We start from the raw sequence: 26,550 nt of genomic DNA, 5'->3' as shown, positions 1-26,550 counted from the left end.
GAAAATCTACAAGTTCAGGGAACTAAAGGAAAAAAGGGCCCCTGGGTGGCCGTCGCAAGCATGGCCGCTTGAAACTTGAGAGCTCTGGAATCAGAAGTTTAAAAAGTAGTAACACTAATGAGATAAAGGATTGTGGGTATGCATACACAAATGTTATTACATTTTGGCAATACAGTGGTCTATATACAGTGCCTATAAACCACAACTATTGTCATGGGAAGTGAAGCTAGTAGACAGATGTGATGTGAGAGGGGACATGTCCTGGGCAGTGTTTGGATTTGTATCCACCTAATGATCATTCATATCGACATGCTAGTCCCTATGACCATTCTCATACTGACATGCTCCTGCCCATTAAAAAATAAAAACACCCTTCCCCAATACAGCTTTGTGCTCGCTCTGCGCTTTTAAGGAGTAGCCTATGATATGTCTAAGCAGTCTTCTGTGAGGTAATGGCACATTTGCAACTATGCACCAGCTCCTGGTGCATTAAAAGTGTCTCATCCAACTGTGCCTGCAGGCATTTGATTTATGATCAATATGTGTGTCTTTGTATCTGTCCCACTGCACTGAATTCCTGTTGAAACAATCAATGGCAAAGCACATAATGTTGGCTCTAGTATATTTTCTTTTTTTGTCGTTCATTTGTCAGGCACTGTCATAACATACTGAGGTTCTAACACAATTGTTCTGCTATTGCCAACCTACGGTCAGATAGCACCATTATGGCAATGCCTGGAAAATGCCTTTCCCATGCCTACACAAAAGTCAAACCTGTTGGCTTTGCCAATGCTTTTTATTTCTTGGTTCCATGAAGTATGGCCTACAGCATGTAGTAACACCATCTAGGTTGCAGCATATGACCATTCCTTGATGTTCGATCCCACGTTCAAGTTTTCTTTCTGACCATTTCAAAGACACATTTATGTTATGTTATGTTAATGAGAATTTGTATAGCTCCTTTCACCAGAGTCCAGGTCAGTGGAGATAGTCAGAGCAGTAAATAATGTGTGTGTGCACTCTGTATGTGTGCAGCTAGACCGATGGGTAGCTGCATTCTAATTCTGGAAGTAGTGTCCATGGTATGTGACACTGGTAGCATGTGTGCAGCTAGGCCGAATTGTCATGGGATAGCTGCATTCTAGGGGAGGTGGTGCTAGTATGTGAGTTATGTTTGCAGTTAGGCCAATTTTGTTGCAGGGGATAGCTGCATTCTAAAGTTTGTTGTTGCAGTGTGCTAGGTAGTATATAATTAATTATGTGTGCAGCTTGACCAAATTGTTGGGGGAAACTGCATTATAGCATTGTAGGTGCTGAGTGGAGAGTCAGGGTGGTGGGAGGTATGTGCGAGTATCCGTGGGTTTGTAAGATGCCTCCCTCTCCCTTTTGTGAGGAATTGCCATCTGGCCAGAGTGCAAATCCCTGTTTTTTTTTATTTCTACTACATAACATGATGCAGGTGATTCCTTCTCCAAAGGGGTCATCTGCCAACCAGATCCCCCTTTGTTGCAACTCCATGCCAAAGCATAGTGCACTTGTTTTCTGCTGCATCAGTAGCCTGATCTGCAGCACCCGCTCTGCTCATGGCGCAGAGCAGGTACAAAGGTCCAAAGATGCCCACTCTACAACCGCAGCGACAGTAAAGTCATTGCAGCACAGGTGTGATTAACAATTAAGATATGCCTTCTGTACCTAAGTGAGATGATCATGAGTAGCCCATGCTGGTGGCAAAGTCATATCTAAGAATAAGCTATGCCTGATTTTCAGCATAGTGCAGGGCAATACCTATGATCACGGCCGCCACATCTTAATTAATATTTCACATGTGTCAGCTCCTGTGAGTCACCTCTGTTGTAGAAGGGAATGTCTATTTGGGTCAGAAGGGCCGATACTGCCCAGACTCCAGCCTCTCTGTGATTCTCTTTGTGAGGGCTGGTAACCCTCCTCCCCCAGAGACAAACACACAGCAGGCATCCCTGATCCATGTACTGGGATCAGGTATCAAAGGAGCACAATCATTTAGGAGTAGCTTCACACCAGGGTGCTGCATTTCCAAAGTTCTTTGTTGTCAGTAGGAGGGATGGAGCATGAGTAGGATAGGCAGAAGTGCTCCGGACACTGGAAGTAGACCTCCACCCTCTTGTTTCTCACTGTCTCTCTTTCCCTTTCCTGTCTCCTCCACGTCATCTGGAGCAAAGCACTTTGGGTGCAAGATCAGCAAGGACAATGTCCACTGCAGTCAGGGGCAGAGATGTATCCCCCACAGCAGGCTAATTTTAGACCAAATATCTGAGTACGTGCACCTGTAAAAGAAGGAGTTGTGCACCGCTTCAGCAGAATTACCTCCGTTTTTCAAGGATCCTTTAAGGCCGAAGAGATGTTCAGAATAGTCTCACCTGGACTTCTTTTGGGACAATTGCACTGTCCAAAGACCATCGCCGGAGATGAAGAAGGAGCCATCCAAGACAGAAGGAAGATATGTGCCCTAACCACTCCCAAGGAACATTGGGAGTGACCAGTGCTCTGGACCAGAACCAACCACTGTCTAACGGATCTTCTGTGCCAGAAGAGCAGACCTTGAACTGGAGAATCCTGACCTTGAGTCCTTTGCAAATTCCTCACAGCAACCGAAGGGCCAGACAAGCCAAAGTTTCCTGTTCTATTACACCAAAACAGTTGCTCCATGTTCCCTGCATTATGAACTATAGGGATGGCCCTGGTGCTGTAGTCTGCGTTCCTCTAAAGAGCCCAATGATTGCACTGCATCTAGACCACCTCGACACTGTATTGTTTCCTATCAACGCCTGTCTCTTTTCAGGCCTGAAGTGTCTGCTCAGCACCAGAACCCAAACCGAATCTCCGGACGGTCACTAGCGATCTGTAACCAGTGGTTACAATCAGGGCTCTGTCCAGCTAGCCCAAGAACCACCATCTCATTGGCTTCACATGGACGCACGCACGATCGCCACTTCAACAACCACCGCCCACCAACTCGAACCACTGGAGCAGCACTCACTGACCTCTCGCAGTGGCCTGACCAAGTGCAAAGCGTACATGGGACTACCCGACCTGCATCTCTTGAACCACCGCCGTTCCCACAGAGCACCCGCATTTTTGCATACTCGTCGCCCTCTTGCTGCGAGGGCCTCCATGCTCCTACATTCCCAAAATGAGCCGACCACGAAATGAATCCAGTTATTGTGGACACTGAACTGCCCCATGGTCCAGTTGGACCCTAGAGATTGCTTAGGTCATGATCATTCCAATCTTCTCCTCAATATCCTTTTTATGTTATCACCTTTCTTACCATCCCCGGAACTATGCTCGGAGTGCTGCTTTCTCCAGTCTTTTGCATATTCTCTGTTCTTTCCTTTGCAGTGGGCTTTTGTATAGTAATCTCTTTTGTTCTTTTTGCAGATGGGGTGTTTTATTGAAGTGTTTATATGTGTATATTGTTATATTTTTTTTATAAAACCTTGATTTGACATTCCCTTTATATTTTACTGTGATACTCTGTTTTCTGGGGCACTGCTGGTTCACCTTCACACCTTCTTAAGAGTATAGCCTTTGCTCGATCGTGCTACCACAAAAGGCGAAGGAGATATATCTCTTGATTGTCCCTATTTTACCTTAATGATTGTGTTGTGTTTTGGTTTGTAGAAGTGTAAAGGCTGAGTGGGTCATTTTGCCACTAATCATAATAGGCATCTCTAGGGGGGGCAAAGGAGGGAAATTGCCCCCCACCTCCAATTGGCTGCTTTGCCCCACTAATTGCTGGCCTGCCCCCCTCAAACCTCTGGCAAATAAACATTTCCAGGAGACATAAAGGTGCCTAGCCGCCATTTGCGAGGTTGCAGTCCTATTTGCACAGCCTGCGTTTTTTCTTCTGGCCTGAAAGGAACACACACAAATCAATGGGCCATGATTATCATTGGGGTGGGGGCCATCACTGTTAAAAGCAGGCTACCTACATGATGGGCACACTATTGTTTTCCAAATGTGCAGTTTATACTTGTCTAGAAAAAAAACAAAAGGCATTTTCAAATGTAAACATGCCTCTTAAACTTACATTCACGAGTTGTCTTTCACATTTGTTTATTTGGTTTATCGGACTGCCCTTCCTTTTGTGTTTTATCATATGATATATTTCCAAAGCCGTTACATGCTTGTCAAACTGTTTAATCACAAATAAACTCTATTGCGCTCACAGCAATTATTAGGAAATTAATTGGTGCCAACTTTTGATTTTCACTATGGGGTCAGATATTCCCCCACCCTCACCCTGAATATAAGCAAGCTACCAGGAAAACCCATCCCCTGGTCGAAACACATTTGACATAACTTTACTTTATAAGGAATTGCAAAAAGTCATAACATTTACAGCCATTTTTAAACATATAACATCTTAGCAACAGTTATCCAACTGTTATCCAACCTGGTGAGCTACCTTGGTAGCTTTCTACTGTAGGGCATACCTATGGATCCCTTAATATGTTCAAAATCACTGCATTCCCAACAGAGCAGTTCTTGTACATGACCTTAAGGTCAACAGTATGTTATCCCCAGCTACACTAACCCAGTGCATACATTCAATGATGGTGTACCAGTGGCGGCTTTGTATGTGTGTTACGCTCACCTGGCTCCCACAGAGCCGTCGATCGGAACTGGATAGCTGCGGTTTCCACCAATGTGACGCATAGGGCCGAGATGACGGACTGGACTGGCCCACCTAGCTTCGTTTGCTTGGCCCGTAGGAATAGCCTTCTGCAAATGGAGAAAGGGAATTAACCACCCGTGGAGTTGAGCGTAAATCCCCCCACCCCTGCTGTTCTCCCCACAGATCACCTTTGATGTCCCCTCTTAATGTCTCACCTGATGGTTTGAAAAGATGAGCTCTCCATCCTGCATTCAGCGCAGGGGCGCGTTGATAACCAGTTGCTTCACTGGCTCGAAGGAATTGGTGAGTTCCAGAACAATATTGACTCCGAGATTCCCAGCAAGACGCCGTAAGTATAAAGTTCATAAGAGTTCAAATGCCTGACTTTCACTCTTGTCAGATTCCTTGCAGGTTGCAGCTTGACCCTAATGAAGAGTTCCTCATGGCAACCGGTAGTATTCTGGTAAGGATTTGTATTTTCCAACACAGTTTGATAAAATAATGTCAATATGTAACCTGTTGCTTTCTCCCTTATTCAGGCGCTGAGAGAAAGTATGAAGTCTTGGGGAATAATACCTCTGGTGGTAAAATCAGGTAAGTCTATTGTGGTGAGGAGGGTTCCCTTTGTTTCACCTTGCTGTCCTTTTGTTTCCCCTTAGGGGATGGAGTTCGGCGAAGATGCAGTGGAAGCCGCGCCGACCCGTGAAGAATAATAGAACCCCCGGTGGTAAAATCAGGTAAGTATATGGGGGGGTAACTAATATTCCTCTGTGTATTCCCTTGGCTCACCTTGCTGTTCTTGTCTTCTCTTTAGGTGCCGGAGTGCGGCGGGAACATGCAGGAGGATGCAGTGGAATGTGAAGATGCTGCGAAGGCCGGTTAGTTCAGCGCGGCACTGCAGCAGGTGAGGCGACGCGCATAAAATAACTTCTTTCTTCCAGCTCGAAGGCGGGATGGATCGGGAATTCAGGTAAGGATTAAAGGTATTGCTCTTGTTCTAACCTTTTCTCCTTCTTTCTCCCTTTGTCTAGGAGCTCCAAACTCGAGGCGGGCGTGGCAGAAGGCTGGATGCAGACTTGCAGGCACGGTGAGCGTTACGCTGCAGGATGCAGAATAACGCAAAGCGTGTGCTGCTCTTCGGGCGTGGTTTAAATAGCCTCCAAAGTAGTCCCAGGTAAGTATTCCTCCCCAAAAAAATAGTCCCTAAGTAAAGTAGTCCCTTCCAAGCCTCTTTTGGCTTGGAGCTCTTGCAGCATGGTCTGCATCAGGTAAGTTTGCAGCATGGTCTGCATCAGGTAAGTTTTAATCTATGAGCCTTGCGCCTATGGCGCCAGGACTGACTCACCATATGAGCCTGGCACCATAGGCGCCAGGACTGGACCCAAATAGCCCCTAGCAGGGGTTGTTGGGCTTGCTCAGGATAACTTGATGCCTGCTTCCAGGGTTGCTGGACTTGGTCTGGGTCCCCGGGGGTAGGCATCATGACAGCGTGTGAGGGAGACACTCCTGTGCCTCCTTGCATATATGAACGAGGCAGGCCCCTTTGTCATCACCACTCCAGCTCTTCCGTGCATGTGCATGAATCAGGAAGCTCTCTTTGCTTCCTGTTTGTGCTACATGGGAGCTGGAATGCCGGGAGGAAACATATGGACCGGGGCAGGCATTAATTTAAATGTGTATGTATGTGTGCATGCTTGTGCTGTGTGTAATTAGTGAGTGTATGATGATTGGTGTGTGTGTGAATGGGTCAGTGCACGCTGTGTGTTAAGATTGTGTGTTTGTAAAGGGCTGTGTTGTGGATTTTGGTGGGGGGGGTTGTTGCACAACTCCCCCTCCCCACAAGCCAAAATCAGTATACCGTATGAGGCTTTGCCAGGGTAAGGGACAGGCATGGCATTGTTTTACTGGGCATCTATGATAGATGTCTAGTAAACAAATACCATCCCTGTTTTTTGGGCCCCCGAGCACTTCGCATCCACACAATCACAGTGTGGGTTGGGAGGCGAAGAGTGTGGGGCAGAGGAGAGTTGTGGCATTTTTCGCTAGGCATCTGTGATAAATAAAGCATGATAAGTGTTATTATGTAGCTAGACTGCCATTTTGATGCAGCCAGTCTAAGCATTTCCTACAGTGGCATGATATTTTGTATTGACCATTTTTAATGCAGTAAGCATACATGTTATTACATGCCTAGACTGGCATTTTGACACAGCCAGTCTAGCTATTTCTTATTGTGGTATGCTACTTTGTAGTGGGCATCATTGACAAAGCAAGCATGATAAGTGCTATTATGTAGTTGCTCTGGCATTTTGGTGCAGGCATTCTAGCCACGTCTTATTGTGAAATGATATTTGGTATTGCACATCTTGTCATGAAGCAATCATGATACGTGTTCATGTGACTAGACTGGCAATTTTATGAGCCAGTTTGGACATGTTTTCATACTGTGACAAGTCATTATTAATGGTACAGCAAACTGGAGTATATTCTTACGTCGGGATACTGTCATATTTTGGCAGAACAAACATGGACATTTTTTTTTATAATATCATCATTACTGCCATTATGCGCAAAGATAACATGAATATGTGCCTTTATTGGAATACTGGCATATTCTGGTGCCGCCAGGATGGAAATGCATGGGCGCAGCCAGTGTGAAAATGGAATACAAGTTTAGAAATTAAGATTTGATGAGCGGGAGCTAAAAGTAGCACCTAGGTGTCAGGTATCACCCAATAGGCAGGAGCTACTGCTGGGGAACCAGGAGTGAGTACACACAGCACTACAAATCTAACCTCCTCCACACTAGTTGCAAACTGTACCTTTTTGCCCATTATGTTTTAATGTGTATTACATGTGTCCTAATTCTTCTTTATTAATATTCTCAAATGCTCCACAATAATGACACATACGGATGTTTGTGTAGGCACAATTTGACCTGCAAGCAAAAGTAGCTGCTGGCAGCTTTTGAATTCAAGCTAACCATTCTTTCCTATGCTAGAAGCAGGAGCTAAATAGCTCCCAGCAATGTCTAACCCTGGCCATGTATCTTGGGCAAAGGCATCATTACAATGTGTTTGGTAAAATGCTCCTCTGCACTGTTGTGCCCTTAATGCCTCTGGGCTCTTGCTGTGTTTTAAATGAATAAACATAAACTGAAGTGAGCCTGAAGTGAAGGGCTGTTTGGGCTAGAGTCTCTGTCTTCACAGTGTACTGTATGTTATATGTGCAGGAAGAAGCATTACTGCCTCGCCACACGGCGAAACTCTCATTGGATCTAATTCAAGTAATTATACTTGGTTTTGACTTGGGTCTGTCTGTCACACTGATATTTGGACTTTCTATGGACTTCCTGTGGACTTTCTTGGTGAAAGCTCTAGTAACATACTTCTCCTTTTACCCAGATCACCCGCCTTCCACCGCCGCCAGGCCCTGCCTACCCGTACTCAGCTTTAACATTGCGCGTGCGCACCAGCGTGCATGCACCAGAACTGAGCTCGAAGTGAAGGGCTGTTTGGTTGCTTGGGTGGGCGGCGGGTGCCGGGGGTAGGGTAGAAAGGCTTAGATGAATGTTGAAATTGTGCACATTCAACTAAGTAAGCAAATAACTGTTTCATTGGGGAAGTTAGCAGTTATATTTTTTGTCGGTATGAATGGCATTACTAATGGAAAAGGAGGAAGGCAAGTGTAATCTTTCTTATCCGGCCCAAGTAGAACACTCTATATATGTCTGAGTGAATTATTGATCTACATAAACGGTACAAGAACTGTGTTAACCTACTGACTCATCAAAGCAATGGGCTGACTGTCCTCTCGGCCTTTGGAAAATTATAGATGGTTAATATAGTAATGGAAGTTTCCTCCTACTTGTAGGAAAAGGGCTGAGTCTGTTTATAGATTGTTCTGTGACTGATTGTGTGAAACTGCATAATTCCATGAACTTTTGTCGGTTCTGTGTAATTTATAGCATTTAAGTTACACCGTGCCATTTAGCCTTGCTATTGAGTGCATATGGGTAACTGTATATTTACCGTAATATCAAATGCTTTTATGTACAGCTGTGAAAATAGTTGAATCTTTGCCTGTTTTTGGTTATAATTAGTTCTTCTAATTCTACTGCATATGTAAAAGTGTATAACTACAGGAATCTCTGTGTATCTTTTGGACGTATTTGAGCAGCTTAGTCCCATAGTATGGTGGGATCCATGCAGAGTGGCAAGCAGGGCCGGTGCAAGGAATTTTGCCACCCTAGGCAATCTGTCAGATTGGCGCCCCTCCCCCCACTCCAGATCCTAACCGATCTCAACCAACTGTCCTTGTTTTGTTACCGTTTGCCGCAAACCCATTACCTCCACCTAACACATTGCTTGTGTCTTCTGCTATGGATGGATTACATTGCACTTAATGGAGTGAAGAGGGAGAGGAGGAATAACCATTCAGAGGACAGAAAAGAGTGAAAGTAGTGGAGAGGAAGAAAAGAGGTTCAATAAATGGAAAATAAGGAGAGACAGAGACAGGTGGTTGGAGAAAAAATCAAGGGAGATGGGAAGGTTGGGAAAGGGCTGAATGAAGCCCGAGAAGACTAAGGTGAAAGAAGGTAGTGAAGAGAGAGATGAGAATCCTGAGTCCAAAAGGGGCGTGCTTGACAGGGCTAGAGGAAGGAGCACATGGTGATGCGCCTAGAGGTGCAGGGAAAGCGTGAGGCGAGAGTAAGAGAGAGGTAAAGGAAAGGTTTCCCTAGGTGTGAGCAGGTGGCAAGATGTCATGGAGGAGGGTAACACTGGGTTTCTGGGAAGTAGTCAGGACCCTGAGACAGGGAGGGCCATCCTGTTTGCTTGAGTTGGACCTTTGAGGAAGTCTGGCTCAGTTCTAGCATCATGTGTAGAACCAACTGTCAAGTACAACCGTGAACCTGCCACCCTGGGAGGTGGTCTGCCAAACGTATGCCTACTACACATGATCCAACTAAGAAAACAAGCAGACTAAGAACAACACTTCAACTCACGGATTGTGAGTGAAGAGGAGACCACAAAAATCCAATAGGGGATTTCTTAGCCACATATGTTTGCAAAGCTGAGAACGACAGCCTTCCTGTTTGTTAGCTTGAGTTTCTTTGCAGTTTCATGCACGCTTTTAAATCTATCATTTAAAGAAATGTCTGCCTGTGTCATGTCAAGCAACTGGGAAGGAGCCAAGACTCAGACTCTGTTGCTTACGGACACTTTGCTTACACCCAAAGGCTACATGTCTAATCACTTGAATGGGACCATAGCCCAGGATAGGGAAGAATACAGGCCTTTTGGAAAAGCTATGCTGACCATTAAGCTTTCAGGATTTTCAGCCTTTTTATTATTTTTATCTATAAGAGTAACAATACCCCAAATAAAGATTATGATTCCTGCACATGTGGTTGACTGGAGTTTTCAATTGATCTCTGTACACTTTGTGACAGTCTACAAACAACAAAAAGACACCCATCAACAATATTCCTGGTGACCACATTTCAGCGCAACACCCTCACATCAGCCCTGTGAGAATATCTGCCTATGACAATAAGAGACAGATTCCACTCTGAGGCAGGTTCATGTCCATGATCATGTATCCTATGACATGCACCGCTTCTTTGTGAGGGTGCTTGTGGAGGAACTATGCACAGATGTGCTGCTGTGCTCCAAAGCAGCAGAGGTGTTGGACAGAGAAACAGTGGTGGTCTCCTTGATTGCACAATATGGCCATTGAACAATATGGCCAGTGGATATGACAATCTGGATAGCTCTTTAGTCAGTTAATTGGGCACAGGGAATACCATAGCCCACAACCCAGTGGGGCGAAGAGGAGCAGAAAAGAGGCAGGCTGAAAGGGAAAAGGACAAGTGGGAAGAGGAAGAGCGAAATGGCGAGGATGGGAATCAACAGGATGGGGATGGCTGAGGGAGGCACAGGATAGCGGAAACAGGAGGGGAGGAGTAAGGCAAAAGAAGAAGGCTTAAGAGCAAAGGGAAAGGAGGGCAGAGGTATAGTTAGAAGGTTGGGGGAAGAGTAAACAATCAGGGGAAAGGGATGGTGTAAGAGTAAGGAGGCAAGCAAGCTTAGAAGAAGTAAGACAAGGAGCAGATGAGGGAGTAAGGGTAGTAAGACAGTAGCTGATGGAGCAGGAGAAAAGAGTGGGAAGGGCACAGAGACACTTATGGCGAGTCAGAAGGAGTAGGGAGGCAGAGGATGCAGCATGAGGGAAAATTTAGTAGGGCGCCCATATACAATGAGGAAAAAGGGACCAGGATGAGCAGAGGGACAGGATGGCAGAAGAATGAGTTAGATGAGAGGAAGGAACAGGGAATACAATAACGTAGGTAGGGGTCCACACATGTGCATTTTAGGATTTTCCTTAACAGGAGATTTCTCTGTGAGTTCATGATTTCATATGACTGAGTTCACACAATTGGTTGATCATTGACACATGTTAACGTGTGTCATAAAATACTAATTTTATTGCAACATACATGAAGCATTCATACACAAAGCTTATATAATCACCCTCTAGCCGCTATCCACAACTTAAAAGATCAGTGGGGCCAGAAACTGAACGTTTATTTTCCCCACCTGAGGAACAAACCTGGGTACCTTTAAACCAAATCCTTTATCCCAGAAACCCTGAAAACGGCCCATTTTATTCAAACAGAGTGAGCGCCAGAGAGAACAGACCTGGGGGAGAGAGGCAGAAAAGCACAGGGAAGGTGTAAGAGGAGACACAGTAACACAAAGATGGGGGAAGCAGAGAGAGAGAGAGAGAGAGAGAGGCGAAAGAGGAGCGTGATCAGGGGAATGGGGGACTGTACAGCCTGCGTAGAGGGAAATGAAGCCTGAAAACAGAGGGCGAGGAAGTAGGGCTGGGCAAGAGAAGGGTAATAGGGGAGAGTATGGATGCAGGAATCGGATGAAGGCAAGAAGAGGAAAGAGACAGCAGGCACATAGGGAGTGAAGTAGGTAGAAGAAAGAGGGAAGCGGAGGAAACCTGAAGGCAGGGGGATAGAGGTAAAAGGAAAATACCAGGGGGTGCCGGTGGCTCACATCCTTGGTGAGGGCCAGGGCCTGCAGCCACTGCCAGCCTGTCCTGATAATCATAACTAACATTTAATAATTGCAAAGTGTTGGGGGGCATGAACTATGGTGTCGGCACAAACAGGACACACACTGCAAGGTGAATGCAGTAGTGGCCGCAGAAAACACTCTTTCCCGGTCTGAGGAGTGCTATTAGGACCTACAGAGGGGTGTTTGGGAGGATGATCACAGATCACAGCATGGGGTACTTGACGACCAAGACAGTAAGCCACAACCAGAGCTGAATCTGTGGCCCTGTTAGAAGCAGGCATGGACTGTTAGACCTTAGTGTCCTAGAAGGAATCAGACAAGTCTAGACTGGAGTTTAAGCTGAGTGCACATCAATCATACAGTACAAACATCCAGGAGGTGATTTGCAGACTGTGTCAGTTTGAAAAAAATAATGTGGGCAGTGGCACAACTGAGTCAAACTGCTTAAATAAATGCCCACGTACCTAGCTACTGGATCCCATAGACATTTCACATCATGTGCGTATGCTCACCAAAGACAGATAATTCGTATTGCCCCACAGATGATATGGGGGCAACGTCTACCACGTTTTCGTATCAAATGTCCAGACGATGACTCCATGTGTGTTATGTCAATTGCCACACCAAGTCCGTGTCTAACCAAAGTGCCTGCTGCATCTGGATAGATTCAGTGTTGGCATACTTGTGCCAAAGAGGGTAGAATCACTGCAGATACCAGAAGCCACATGCCCAATCACCTGGACAGTGTACCCAGGGCCATAGTCAACACCTAAGACAGTTTCATCAGGGTTCATGATGACTAGATAGTTTTGTCTGCACCAGCACAGTGTAGTGCCTGTGATTACTCTCCTGCAGGTAGGTGGCATGCTACATGCAAGAAGCCATCGCAGGTCAATGGAATCAACTTGAGAGAGCATCGAGTCAATGCATGCACTGCACACCTCTGTCCCTCTATAAACATACTTGGGAGCACGACAAACTGCAAACAATACATGTGAAATCAGGTGGTGCACTGCACACCTCTCTCCCTCTGTAAACATACTTGGGAGCACGAAAAACTGCAAACAATGCATGTGAAATCACGTGGTTAATTACTGAAGGCCATCATATAAGCCTCACTCTGCAAACCAGAGTGAAGCATGGAATAACCCACACCATACACCTGCAGGAAGCTGAAAAGCAATATGAATGTCATGCATTCATGCTAGCATGAACATTCCATGCTGCTGTAAGCTAACGTGTCGTGATGCATTCTGCCAGACCCTGGAGACCCATCATTATTTCAACAAACAAGCCTAATGGCAGTCACACTTTGCGGCTAGTTGCACCTGTGATATTGCCAGTAGGGTCTCCTCTCAGCGTGCGCCATTGACCATTTACTTCCCGTATGCATCACCTTTTCCGTGCGTACCAAATGCCAGTATGAAGTGCTATCGAGAAAATTAACTTTTGCAAAAACATTGCATTTTTGTCAGGTGCGCAAAGTGAGTGAAGCTAATGTTTTGTATAATTGAAAAGCCGAGCAAGATTGTTAAATCGCATGCATTTTAGCGCAGTCCAGCATAAAATGGAACCTTTCTGACATAAAGAAAAATCAACAACAAAACACATCGTCTGTGGCGCCATTTATAATCGATGGAAAACGCATGGTGTAATGAGGTAAAAGAGAGAGAGAGAGACACATAGAGATCAGTCGACAGCTAGAAAGGTGGATAGGTAGACAGAGATAGAGATCGGCCGATAGCTACAAAGGTAGGTGGATAGTTGGATAGACATACAGACACAGAGAGATGCATTGAATTTTATTAGAGCACCTCACCTGCCGACTATGTGTCAGTCACTCTCTCTGCAGAACAGCAGGGCTCCTCTTAGCACAGGGGGTACCGCCGCCAGGATGTGTGGCTTCACTGTCCTGGCAGCACACGCACAACAGAAGTCGTCTGCAGGCTTGCAGCTAGTGCAGGGCCAGCCCAGGACAGGTCACAGGCGGCAGCAGCTGACAGAGACCCATGCTGCATCAGTCGCCGGGTCAAAGAAGAAGTTATTAATTGTCTGCAGGCAGCAGACTGCAGCACTGGCATTTACTGACTCAGAGTCAGGACAATCTAGGGGGCAGTGGCACGAGCGGTGCTTCATTCATGTTACGGCTAATGCGCAGTTGCCAGCGCTTGAGCGAGCGTGCCCATGCCCACACTCCTGACCCTTAACCGACCCCAATCATTTCACTGTGCCTCAGGTGCAGCGCTGCCTGGCCTGCTACTGCTGTCAGCCTGCAGACAGACTCAGGGCTGGTGCTATCACAGGCAAGGTTATGCAATTAGTGTGGAGGTGTTAAAGCAGCATTTTGCTGCTCTCAGTTTTCCACATATAAGCAAGCGCCTAACCTTGCCTAGTGATAGCACCGGCCCTGTTGGCAAGATTTGTAAAGTCCCCCCTAATAAAAAGACTTGGCCATTAAATAATACGACTGAGAGTTGTAAGGTATCTACTGCTGAAGTAAATATCTCTAAGACAGCAGTGTCGCAGCCAACATCAATGAATATAAGTATGGCAGAATTCTACCCTGCCTGTAACATCGACAATAAATATGAGAAGAACCTTCAAGATACTGCACTGTCGTTCACTCATTCACAGGTGCTCGCGCAGCAAGCTGGTGACAAATCTGCCTTTTCTTTCAAAGCTACGTATGATCCAGAACCTCAAGTTCAGAAAAGTTTTCTGAGTATGCATGAAACAATCCTGCATTCATCCTCCTCAATTGGTAAAGATGAGATCTCATTTAAACCAGTGTCGGATCCCTCCTTAATGGCACCGGTAGGATTAGCAGAACTAGATAAAAGAGTTTGTCTATCGCTGGGTCCTTCTACGCCAATAAGTGCTACAGTGGAGGTTTGGATAATGTATGTTTACATAAAGCCCTACGCTATGATATTGCATTATGCGAGCAAGGTAACTAACAGTTATCAAAACATTTTTTAAGAGTTACAGGACACCACTAATCGGGGGCTCAGTGTGTATGAGGCAGTACAAAGTCAGGCACATAACCCAGAGCCACATGAGTGCTCAAGTCCCACTCTCCCACATCAACTCCCTACATACGAACATGAAGCCTCGCAAATTGCCCCTCCGACTGATGTACTGCAAGATCTAATGTCCTCTGAAATGTAATTCCCAGTGCTAACCCGGATATTAAACCTTTTAGATAAGGTTCATGATAGGACCCATGTGTATTTCCAAGAATTAAGATACATCTTAGTGGACATTGTTGCTAAACTAAGCAGAATTGAGGGGTTTGTATACGCCCAAAGAGACACACCAGGTTCTCGATGCAGCAACATTTCTAAACACCATACAAGCCACTAAAATCTTTTAAAGATGCTTTATGCTATGGATTGGCCGATCAGAAGCAAGAGAATTGTGAGGAATTTATACAAGTAAGAAATGCAGTGAAGCTGAATTCGGTCAAGATCGATCAGTTAGACTGCATAATTAAATCTAATCAAGCAGTCTTGTGTGCTGAGTATTTTAAATCTCCTAGTCCCAACCAAACTGACGTGAACCTTCAATGGAAGACTAATCCAAACAGTCCCTCTGCACTCTTAGAGTTTATGGAACAAGATGCAAAAAATTAACAGGATAACGTGGAATGCCAGGGGGAGGAGGGCATTCTGGATGAAAGTACTTCACACAGACATTTTTTATCCTGTCGGGAAAAAAAGATGTATTCCAGGGCACTGAAGAGGAGAACTTCGAAACAAAACAAGCTATGGCAGGAGGGAAAAAATGATATAAAAGTTTTTTGTAACTGATCCTCTGAAGAAGGAGCTTTAGATCTGACCCAACTCAATCAGGAGAGTAAAAAGGCATTCGAACTGAAAGGAATTTCTCCTAAAACAATGGAGATGGATGGAATTGCAAAGAAAAAACAGAAAAAGGGGCCAATTAAACCATCTGCCCTGATAGGAACTGAAATTAAGGTTATAAAAATAATTTTGGAAGATGACACTGATTGTGTCATAATACCTTCTGCAGAGGTATCTATTGAAAGAAAAGTAAAACCTATGCTAGAAAAGGGAAGGAATATAATGTCTAGATCATGGCACAATTTGATTTGCAAAGAAGTTGCTGCCTCAGAGGAATACGAAGAGGAGGTGGGTTTGGTTGAAGAAACTGATAATCTAGAAAGTGGTGGGGCTAGGGAAGGATATGGAGAAGCTGTGGATACTCTTTCCGAGGCAATGAACCACAAGGGGAAAAAAGAGAAATCACACAAAAGAAATGAATCAAACAATAATAACAATAATAAAACTAATAAAAATAGCTGTATAAAAAGTGATGATACCAAAGTAATCTGATCGAAAGAGGGAGTGGGCATGCAGCAATATTTTTACTATAAGTGTTAAGAATACTGGAAACCCTACCCACAACCCCCCTGGTTGCTCCTAATACATTTGGGAGTATGAGCAGTCCTAATGTTCAGAACACAACAAGTGAATGAAACTTTCGTCCAAAGTGTGAGTAATAAGGGAAAACTGAGTGGTATGATGGGAGGAGGTGGGTGAACATGAAGTAAATAACATTAACACTTCACCTAGTGAAGATATAAACATTTTGATACAACAAGCCTTGCTCAACCTCCTTCAATTTACCTGAAATTGTGCTCCCTTATTGCATCAAAATGCTGTGAGGGAACATGTGAGAGAGAAGGACGGAGAGGCCCTAAGAACTGCCCCGCCCATACCTATAAGAGAAATTGCACAGACCTTTGACAAAACAAAGGAAAGGGGAATTAAATTTCCCTGAACCCATGTTTTAGGGCTCAAGGAAGAGGGCGGCCGTGAGTCATTGATGAGTGATAACTCCATTGATAACAGAAGAGAAGACTCGAAAGAACATGTAAACACTTTCCATCTCACAAAAGGAATCATCCCAGGGAAAAATCAGAGACTTTGGCTCTGGAAATAAAGAGGGAAGGGACCAGTGTTAATATTTCAGGACGGATGTTAGAGGCGGGTAGAATATATGCCGAATACAAGGAGTGGGAGGAAGTAACCCCTGAGGAGAAAGTTGGTGATATTGGAAGACAGGGGGCTAGGTATAATGAGGATAGAGATCAAATTGCCATCCACAAAAGAGAATCGGAAGATGTGTTGTGGAGACAACCACACCATACTGATGATCCTATTGTAACATTACACTTTATGTTACCATACGGGGGTCCTCATTCCCTAAATCGGTGGAGGATTCTGTCCTTTTTTAGTGAAATCCCCCGCCTTTCCCTTATTACTTCAGGGGATTTAACGTTAGTGGATTTTAACCATCCCATAAGATTTGATTATGTAAGAATAGTTTTTCACTCCATATATGAACTCGTACTCTCCGAAGCTGAATCATTTAACAGATATGGATATGACTTGTCAAAATACAGCCAAGGTTTTCTGAATCCAAAGGGAGGAGGGCAGAGGCAGAACCCTAGAGATACACAAACTAATAACCTTGAACAAATTGGGGAATCCTTCAAAAGTCTGGGGGGGCGGCTACTAAGGAACCGGACCTAAGATGGTTGGCTCTGACCTTACGACAAACAATTTCTAAACTTCAGGGATTTAATGAGCACTCTTAGTATCTGCAAGAGGTTAGTTTGTTGTCTTGGAACTCTAGGGGATCTTGGTTCCTAAGGAACTCCTCGGAATTATGCTCAAGTGTATCTGGATGCTCCTTTTTATGCATTCAAGAAACATGGGCAATTTCAGCCTTATCGCTTGATGGCTCTATGATGTTTCAAGAACTGGCCACTAAGAAACTTAAAGAAAGACCGTCAGGAGGGCTCTTGATCGTTGGAGGGGAAACTGATTAAAAGTTTTAACATCAGTAAAGGGTGCATTGAGGTACTGCTGGACTTAAAGGTGGGTAAGATCTCCCTGTACCTCCAGATTATTAATATATCCTGGTCCCCCGATAATGATCTGAAGGAGAATTTAGGAGAATTTAGGATTTATACACCTTGCTATTTTAGAATGTCAAGAGCTATGCCTAGAATTGAACATCATTACTGCGGGAGACATGAACTCGGAACTGGGAATAGAAAGAGGTAATAGTTTGGTAGATCGTAGCGTCAACGAGGCATATACAGTGAATGCTTTTGAGAACGCTCAGAGAGGACAGTCTAGGAAATGTACACAGGGGGTGAGGTGGTATCAATATTTTAAAGATTGGGGTATGTATTGTGCAAATGACCTACTAGCAGCCTCTAGCGATCACTTCACATGGACCAATGGAATACTGAAGTCAACTATTGATTATGTCGTTGTGACAAAGACGTTATTCGATTAAGTAAAAGAATTTACTCTAATTTCTAAGCCAAAAAGTGATCATAAAATCTTAAAAATGTCCCTTCTACTGGATACTAATTACTCTATCTGTCGGCACTTCCCTCAAATGCTGGCAATTAACAGACCTTGCAATAGGATTTAAGGGAAACGTGGAAAAAGAAAATGTAATATTTATGCAGGATTTCCATGTTACAGAGTTTAGGAAGAAGCTAACTTTATATACACATAATGTCTTTGAGCATTATGTTGAAACAGTATTGAATAATATCCCTGGTTTAAGAAAAACAAAAATGGCTACTGTGAAACACAGACAAACTTTTTGTGAAGAAGTGAAAGATTTGAAAAAGGAAAGGAATAGGGAACTCAGAGCCATACATAAAATCCCCCTCTTGACGGAGGCTCAATTAGCCTTAACTAAAACCATCAAAAATAAATGGAAAAGTCAAGTAAACGATCTCTGTACGACATTGTACCAGAGAGATGGTGAGGAAATGCTTCTGTCCTTATCGGACCATACCGCACAGAAGTTCTGGGCCTTAATTAATAGGGGAGGGGAGATTTTCAAACTAGAGTTCAAACAGTTTCCATCCAAATGGAAGTATGGGAGGGACACTTTGGAAAACTCTATTCTCCCTCGAAATTGGATAGGTTTGTACCCACGCAGATACACTGTTACCCCTGAAACATCCCTTTCATGCAGGCAGATATTAAAAATCTGATTACCCGAGCATCAACATATCATTCTCCTGGCCCCAATATGCTTTCAAACGTGGTATCGAAAGGAAATCCTGAATTATGGACACAAATTCTCTATGTGTTATTAAAAGACATACTTTTTACTAGATCGATACCTGATAGCTGGCACCCTTCCTATATTGTGCCGATCTAGAAGGGCGATAGGGGCTTTCCGGCCAACTAAAGACCTATCGCCCTTCAAGATGCCGAGTCAAAGATCTTTGCTGGCCTGATTTTGGAACATATTCGGGATTGGATGAACCTACATAAACGACTGTCTATTTTTCAATTTGGTTTAAGACATAATTTAAGTATGGATACAGGAGGCCTTATGATCCACATTATGCAAGAGAACGCCTGGAAACGTGGGAGTCTACTTATATATGCAGCATCAATAGACCTCACGTTAGCTTTCAATCTTGTGGATAGAACTACATTGTGTCAAAATGTTTGTATTTGGGGATGCCAGCACCATTATTGTCTATTCTGTACTATCTGTATGAGGGCTCAAGAATCAAAATTCGTTTGAATACTGGTGGTGTGCTATCCAAGGACATCAGAGTCCAGAATGGACTCAGACTCAGACAGGGGTGCATATTGCCCCCACAATTCTTAACCTTTATATCTTGGATGTGGGCATATCTCTGAAATAATTGCCCTTTGCATCACCACAGGTGGAAGGAAATTCTCTATTCTGCCATGTCTGCGTTTATATAAAAGTAAGAGTGGGACCCGATTCTGTTATGGATTAGAGCTTGGCCCTGTTTGGTGTAGAGAGGAACTTGCTAGTTATGAGTCTAGAATTTTAAAATCTATCTTGAGATGTCTACCGAAGTGTTTTCTGCTTTTTGCCATTCGATACGAGCTTGGGCTTTTCTCTAAGAGAAGTGCTATGGAATGGCCTTTGACTCTCCTTATATAGAAATTTGATCAACTGTAAAAAAAAAACCACACTATATGAAATAATGGGTAATGGCCTCCATAACGGTCCTCCGAAATAATGGGTAATGGCCTCCGTAACGGTCCTCCGGCTTCAGTTTATTTAAGCAGCATGGAAGCTGAATCGCATGAAATCCTAGATAATATGGGAGTTCCTCGAGAACTCCTTATATCAAATCCTATGAACGTAAAAAATGTGCTGCAATTTAAAGATTGGAATCAGACGGTGGAAAAGGAACTGAGGTCATTACAACCTTGGTGCTAAGTGCACCAACTTTACCACCATGGTGTAAACTCCGTTTACACCATGGTGGATGGTGGATTTACCACCCCATTCCAAGGTGAATGGGGCGGTAAATCCCCATTTCCCATTTTCCCTTCCCCATTCCCATTTTTGCCCCATAGGGCATAATGGGAGTGGGGAAGGCGCTAATTACGCAGCCGTAAATTACGGCGGCGTAATTAGCACCATGGCGGGTTAGCGCCATGGATTTTAACGCCTGCTAAAAGCAGGCGTTAAAATCAGAATCAGGCGTTAAGGGTTAACGGTGGCGTTAACCCTTAACGCCTGAGTTGTAATGAGGGCTCAAACTTTTAAAACATTGGGATAACAGAACCTTATATATTGAAATTTCCATATAGGCTATGGAGACAGGATTTCATGCGCTTCAGGTTCAATGTGATGGAAACTGGTGAAATTAAGGACATTAGAGAGGGAAATGACGGGATAGTCTCCCCATGTAGATTCTGTAATCAGGAAGACTTTCCTGAAACATTAAGGCATTTATTGACGGAATGTGCTGTTCTAAGACCAGTAAATATGTCCCCAATACAGAATATGTTGATTTGAATCTCCTGTGGATGGACATGCTACATGGAAAGAGGATTAAAGTGCAGTTGGCGGCAGTAAGATTTCTAAAGGATATCTGCAGACTGAAAGAGTAGTTTAGGGGAATAAAAACAGAAGAGAGGGAGGATTAACATAAAATATAAAACCCTGAGGTAGAGGTCTGCCTCTTAAAAGTTTGAGGGTTAATTAAGATCATGTAGGAATTTGTATAATTTCATTAAAGATGGAAGTTTTAGACTAATTTCTAAATTGGGAAAAAAAACATAGAATTGTTTAGTGGCTGTATATGTTTTTACTGGAAAATTAGCATACAATGATTTCATGATTGAGAAAGGAATTGTTTTGGAAACAATGTTGTGAAATATGATACATTTTATTGTTCTGTATTTTAAAAATATATAAACTGTTGGTGACTTACATCTATTGGATTTTTTCATGTTACCCTGTGAAACCAATTGCAAAAAATTCTGTCATTTTCTCCAATTATTCAAAAAACTCTGTTGTAAAATGCACCATTTTAAGTCATTATTTTAAAAAGTTCTATGGGGGCAGGGGAGGAGCCATGGGAGGAGAATCCCCCAACACTTGTTGATTGGTTCATGCAACCTTGCTACGCTCCATCACACTGCCATATTTGGGGGAAATGTTTACACCCCTCCAATCAAAAAATTCACTAGCCGCCATTGGGATGTACAGTCAGAAACTAAAAACTGTAAACAATTCTACAGGAGCAAAGTGAGATTCCTGCAACCATTGCTAAAGAACCAAGTAAGCAGCTTCCTCCCTTTCCCTCTGTACCTAGAAACATTAATTAGTGTTGACGCTCCAATTTCTATAGAAATCTTATTATGGATCTAAAATAATCACTCCTGTTACTAATATCACATTTGACTGAATTAACAGTTTTATTGAGTGGGTACATATGTGTTACCTGTTCACACAGTAATACATTTTGTCCTTCAAAACGCAATTGACAAGATGTATTACAAATGGCTTTTATTTGACTTTGGCCCTCATTACGACCCTGGCGGAAATCGTGGTGCAAAATGCACCATGGAGCACGGCGGAAAGCTGCCGATAGCGCCATGGGGGTTGGCGGATTTTCCGCCCCATTCCGACCTTGGCGGGGCGGTAAATCCCCATTCCCCATTTTACCCTTCCCCATTCCCATTTTTGCCCCATAGGGTATAATGGGAGTGGGGAAGGCGTTAATTACGCCACCGTAAAATACGGTGGCGTAATTAACAACAAGGTCCCGTAGCGCCATGGATTTCTCCGCCCGGAAAAACCAGGCGGAAAACGCTCCATGGCGCTACAGGAACTCGTAGTAGGGCGGACGGGTCCGCCGCGAGTACCGCTGGCGTAAACCCACTCCGCCAGGGTCGTAATGAGGCCCTTTGTCTTTTAATGATTTGTTATTTTTTGTGTTTTTGTGCATGTATAGTAATTAAAATATGTTATATCTGGCCTATGGTTATATACACAGCTGGTTGATAGGCCATAACTATTACTAGGGGAGTGATTTACCTACATCCTGCATAGTGGGAAGGTGGGTAGCTGGTGGTGACAAGGATATTTCTTCCCTTGTACTCAGCGCCTGTATCTGACATTTCAACTGTTAAACGGACTGTGCTTGACTCTCATTTGAAACTGAGGAATGAGTGATATCTTCTCTGTTAAACTGACACTTTTTGACTGGCTCTAATTTAAAGCTGAGCTGGAAGTGAGGTCTATTCTGCTAAATACCACCTCTAACTACACATTATTTAAAGCTGTGCTGGGGTGTTTTCTGCTTGAGTTAAAATAATGTAATCTCTTGCTGAGTGCAAGGGAATTTTTGTAACTGTTGAACAGGCGTTAACTTTTTAGGATGTATATTTACTTGGTGCAAAACTGTTATTGAATTTAACCTACTCTGAACAAGTGTAATGTCAAATTTTCATAACCAGTTTGGTAAAATATAGGCATACTTAAACCAGTTTCGCCTGTTGACGCCTATTTGATGTGCCACCAGCCTGCCCCCCGGTTCGCCCCACTGATACTGGTTTCTAGTGACGGCAGAACCCAGTTCGTCACAACTTTATAAACCGTGCATTATATCGGATCTACTTCCCACCCACCACTTCTTTGCTATCTTCTTTTCTGCTGCAAGCTCCTTCGCCCCTCCTCCTTTCTCAGCCTTGTTATCTCTCATCTCCTTGCCCACATTCTCATTTACTATTTCCTCTCTGGCATTTTGTTTTTCATTTCCACTTACTCTCCTTTCGTGTTAGCCTGCCTCTGTATCGTGCTACCTTCCACTACTGTGCCTCCCGGTCTCGCATTCACTTACCTGCCTGGGGGACTGCTTGCAGACTGCTTGTGTGCCTGGAGGAGCTCTGCTTTCAGCAGCGAGCTCTGTGCATGTGACGCAGCACAGAACTCGATGGGCGATAAGCTATCAACGCAGACAAAGAACGGAACTCCTCTCACAGTGGGAGGGCCTGTGAATTGACACACACGCAGTCACCCTAACGACATACTTGCATATATTACATTTATTTTAGCAGTTTTCTGGAGCGCAGACCGACTCAAGAGCGGAGGTTAAGATCAAATATTTCCTAAAATACATCACCAAAAATAACACATGCATTTCAATACACAGCTTGTAAACATCTGGGCATCAGCCACTTAAAACAAGAACATGAATATTTCTAAGAAGAGCAAGTAACTAACTGTACCACTGACGTCTGCTATAAGAAAGTACACATAAAAACAGACATATGTTATCATAAATCTAGATTGTAGCTTTAATATACAAGAGCCAACTAGCAAACATTTTAATCTGAAACCTTAAGAGACTGAGCCTACTTGATCACTTTTCCTCTTTACCGCCATGCCTTTTACAGGGTGCTCATCACTTTGTTCAAAAGTAAATTGGTTGAATTATTTTTACCACATTTCCACACCAAACCCGTAGAGGGTGGGTGGGGGTCAGCATGTAGAAAAGGTAGGTGGGGAGGAGAGTTGAGAGGGTGGTGCGTAGGGTCTTCCCCTGCATTTTGCAGTAAGAAATATGGCAAAACAATTTTGATAATTTTACTTTTAAGGCAAAACATTCCAGTGCTCTTACATAGGTCCTTTTTATGGTACATAGGGCCTCATTACGGGCGTCGCAGTGAAGTACATCTGTGGAAGTAGTTCCATTACCACCACATGTTTGGTGGTCACTGAATTATTGCTGAACTCAATGTGTGGCACCTAGATAGTCTTCTATGTCTAAGAGTTTCACTGGGCAGGCCAAGTCTGTGGGCTGCGGTAGGGTTTCAAACTCTATCGAATCCCCAATTCTGCTGGATACCACTTGAGCCAACGAGGGCCAAGGGCCGGATTATTAAGGGGGACCCCTGGGGAGAAAAATTAGTTTGTCCGCACGATAGGAGCTTTGTGAGAAAGGTAGCAGGAGACATGCTGATGTCAGGGGGCAAAGGGACCACTGATTGAAGTGGGAGTCTGGTGCCCCTGCTGCCTGGAAACATTGCTTGTCTCTTTTTCCCCCCAAGAGACCTCCTTCAATGGAACTTACATTCCAGCTGAGATTTCAGTTTTTAAGATGGCAGGGAATGTTATGATATGATATGATAGGTTATTTATAATGCGCTTAATACCCAGAGGTTTCTAAACGCAGACCCGGGGATCGAACCTGTGATGCTCCATGTCGTCTTGCGTCCAAGGCGAGCATGTTGCCACCCAGCTATCCTCCTGAGATTGCCTGTGGGCGGTATGGGTTGGGGAGGACAATGGCAGCAAAGATAGGTGCTCAGAAAAAAGGGGTGCATCAACATAGATACTAGTTCTGGTGCTGGCTTGCTGTTGTTTCAAGAAGCCGAGGAGGGCCAGAGGATCCAGTGGTCAAGACGGATCTGTGTGATCTGTGTGTAGCGGGCGTGTAGTTATGGTTAAGTTGCCTAATCCATAGGAAGACTTCTTTTTGGGTGGCTTATAACTTCGCACACCCTGGACAAATCTGCACCAAACATCGCAAAATAAATATATGGCCCGCTCTGAATTATTTTGCAAAGTATGGTGAAGTTTCGTCAGGGGGGGGGGCAAAGTTATAGGGCAGTCCCAATATTTTTTTTCCATAGACTGAATGGAGAAAAACTTTGCTCACGCCTTCAGCCCAAAACGCTGGACGGATTGTCACCAGATTTGCGGCTGGAGCGGCGGGTTGGTACCAAAAGCTTGCGTTTGTAAATTTGGTGGAAATCCGTACAGTAATTTTTTTTTTAAAGCAACCAAAAGTAGGTCCTAAATAATTAGTGATATCTGGGTTCGGTCCACGGACCTATTTCCCTGTTGGGTCCACGGACAAGGTTCTGATTGGCTTAGAAGGCAACGTGGTGTCCGTGAACGTCGGACGCACTCACTGATTGGATGGTGAAAATCGTGAAGTGCTTCAGATTTTTAGAAACGCCCACCAACTTGGATTCGCAGCGGGCAGTGTCCGCGGAAATCGTAGTGAAAACATATTAAAAAACACAACATTGCGCTTGTCAAACCTATCAAATAATCTCTGGGGAGCTGAGGGTTAATGAGGATGGGATGGGATATGGCTGCAAAAAGCAAGAAAACAGGTGTTTTTTGCCATAAAAGTCCACAAACAGACTGAATATTCACAAACAGTTCGGTGAAGTTCGCAGAGACCTCTGCATTACAGGGTTGGTGAAAAGCAGTTCTTCGATGGCTTATAACTTTGGAGACACTTAATGAAACTGCATGACATTTTGCAATTATATTCTTGACCTGATGCCGAATGTGTTTGCAAAGTTTGGTTGGATTCTGACAAGAGGGGGGGTCCCACAATAATGTAAATGCTTATAAATGAGGTGCCATTTGACAAATCTTCACTTAAGTTGGAAAACTGATAATACATATAGGTATACATGTATTTGCAAAGTCTGGTGGGATTCTGTCAAGAGGGGGCAACATTAGAAGGGTGATGTTAAAACATTGTAAAGGCTTATAAATGTGGTGCAATTTGACAAGTATACACAAAGGTTTGCAAAAAGATTTAGATCAAGATATAAATGTTATTGTAAAGTCTAAATGGATTTTGTCAATTTTCAGGGCTAAGTTATATGACTATTGTATGTGCATACATTTGACACTTTTGAAAAAATAAAGCATGGGTGGATTTCCAGGAAACTTGTGTAAGGAGCATTGGCAAGGACCTTAAAACATGGTTTTGCAAATGTGCCCGTGTAGGTACAAAAAATAGTGATATACCTTTGGTGATTGAGGTGTAGCCTGTGGCCATGGGCAGTGGCTAGATTGTCAGGGTCATGGAATAAGGTCATGATCCGGACAATCTAGCAACTGGCCATGACCACTAGGGACAACACATTGGGTTAAAGTGGACATGTCCACCTGGGACCGGCTTTGTGGTAAAGTTATTCGAAAGTGGGATAGCTTGGAAAGGGAAGAAAAATGTGCTTTTGGTAATATGGTCATAGGGTTTTCTCTTCACCTTCTGAAGTCTGCATGGAAAGTGAAGAGGGGCCCTGTATGGAACCCCGCCTTCCCTTTCCATGGTGGCCATCTTGGAAAAGGATTTTCTTTCCTACACTGGAAAGCCGCTGACGTCCCGGTGTAGGAAGAAAAATAATTTTTTTTAGCACCCCGGGTTCCTGCTTTGGGAACCTGGGTTGCTAATGGCCTTCATCCCCCATTGCAGGGACTGGATTCGGGGATAATGGTCCGGAGACCTTGTTATCCACCCTTGCTTCGTTTGGGCTGAAAACTTGGGCTGCTGGGCTGCTATCCACTGTTCCAGTCCCTGGAACGAGGGACCAATGCCACAGTATTCCCATTAGCATAACACAACCTGCTAATGGAAATGTTGGAAAATCTTACTCAGTACTTTACTGAGAAATGGAAAGTAAGTGGAGTCTAAGTTTTTTTTGTGTT

The 26,550-nt window shown here is 44.0% G+C and overlaps 1 protein-coding gene across 2 annotated transcripts in view; it reads right to left on the bottom strand.

Moving 5' to 3' along the window:
- Positions 1 to 23,061, bottom strand: part of LOC138528707 (formyl peptide receptor 2-like) — a 114,421-nt gene extending 91,360 nt beyond the window's left edge. Inside the window, exon 1 of one of the 2 annotated variants that reach the window (XM_069640564.1) lies at positions 22,934 to 23,061. The gene's annotated coding sequence lies outside the window, so the exon portion shown is untranslated. Of the gene's footprint in view, positions 1 to 13,564; positions 13,766 to 22,933 lie in introns of those variants that run through there. The other variant, XM_069640571.1, reaches the window with a different exon arrangement.
- Between the last annotated feature and the right edge of the window lie 3,489 nt (positions 23,062 to 26,550).

Source organism: Ambystoma mexicanum, chromosome 1q, assembly GCF_040938575.1.
Source record: "Ambystoma mexicanum isolate Mex_15411 chromosome 1q, UKY_AmexF1_1, whole genome shotgun sequence".
NCBI classification, from domain to species: domain Eukaryota; kingdom Metazoa; phylum Chordata; class Amphibia; order Caudata; family Ambystomatidae; genus Ambystoma; species Ambystoma mexicanum.
Note: the sequence above shows the minus strand (reverse complement) of the source record. Positions and strands in the feature narration are given on the sequence as shown.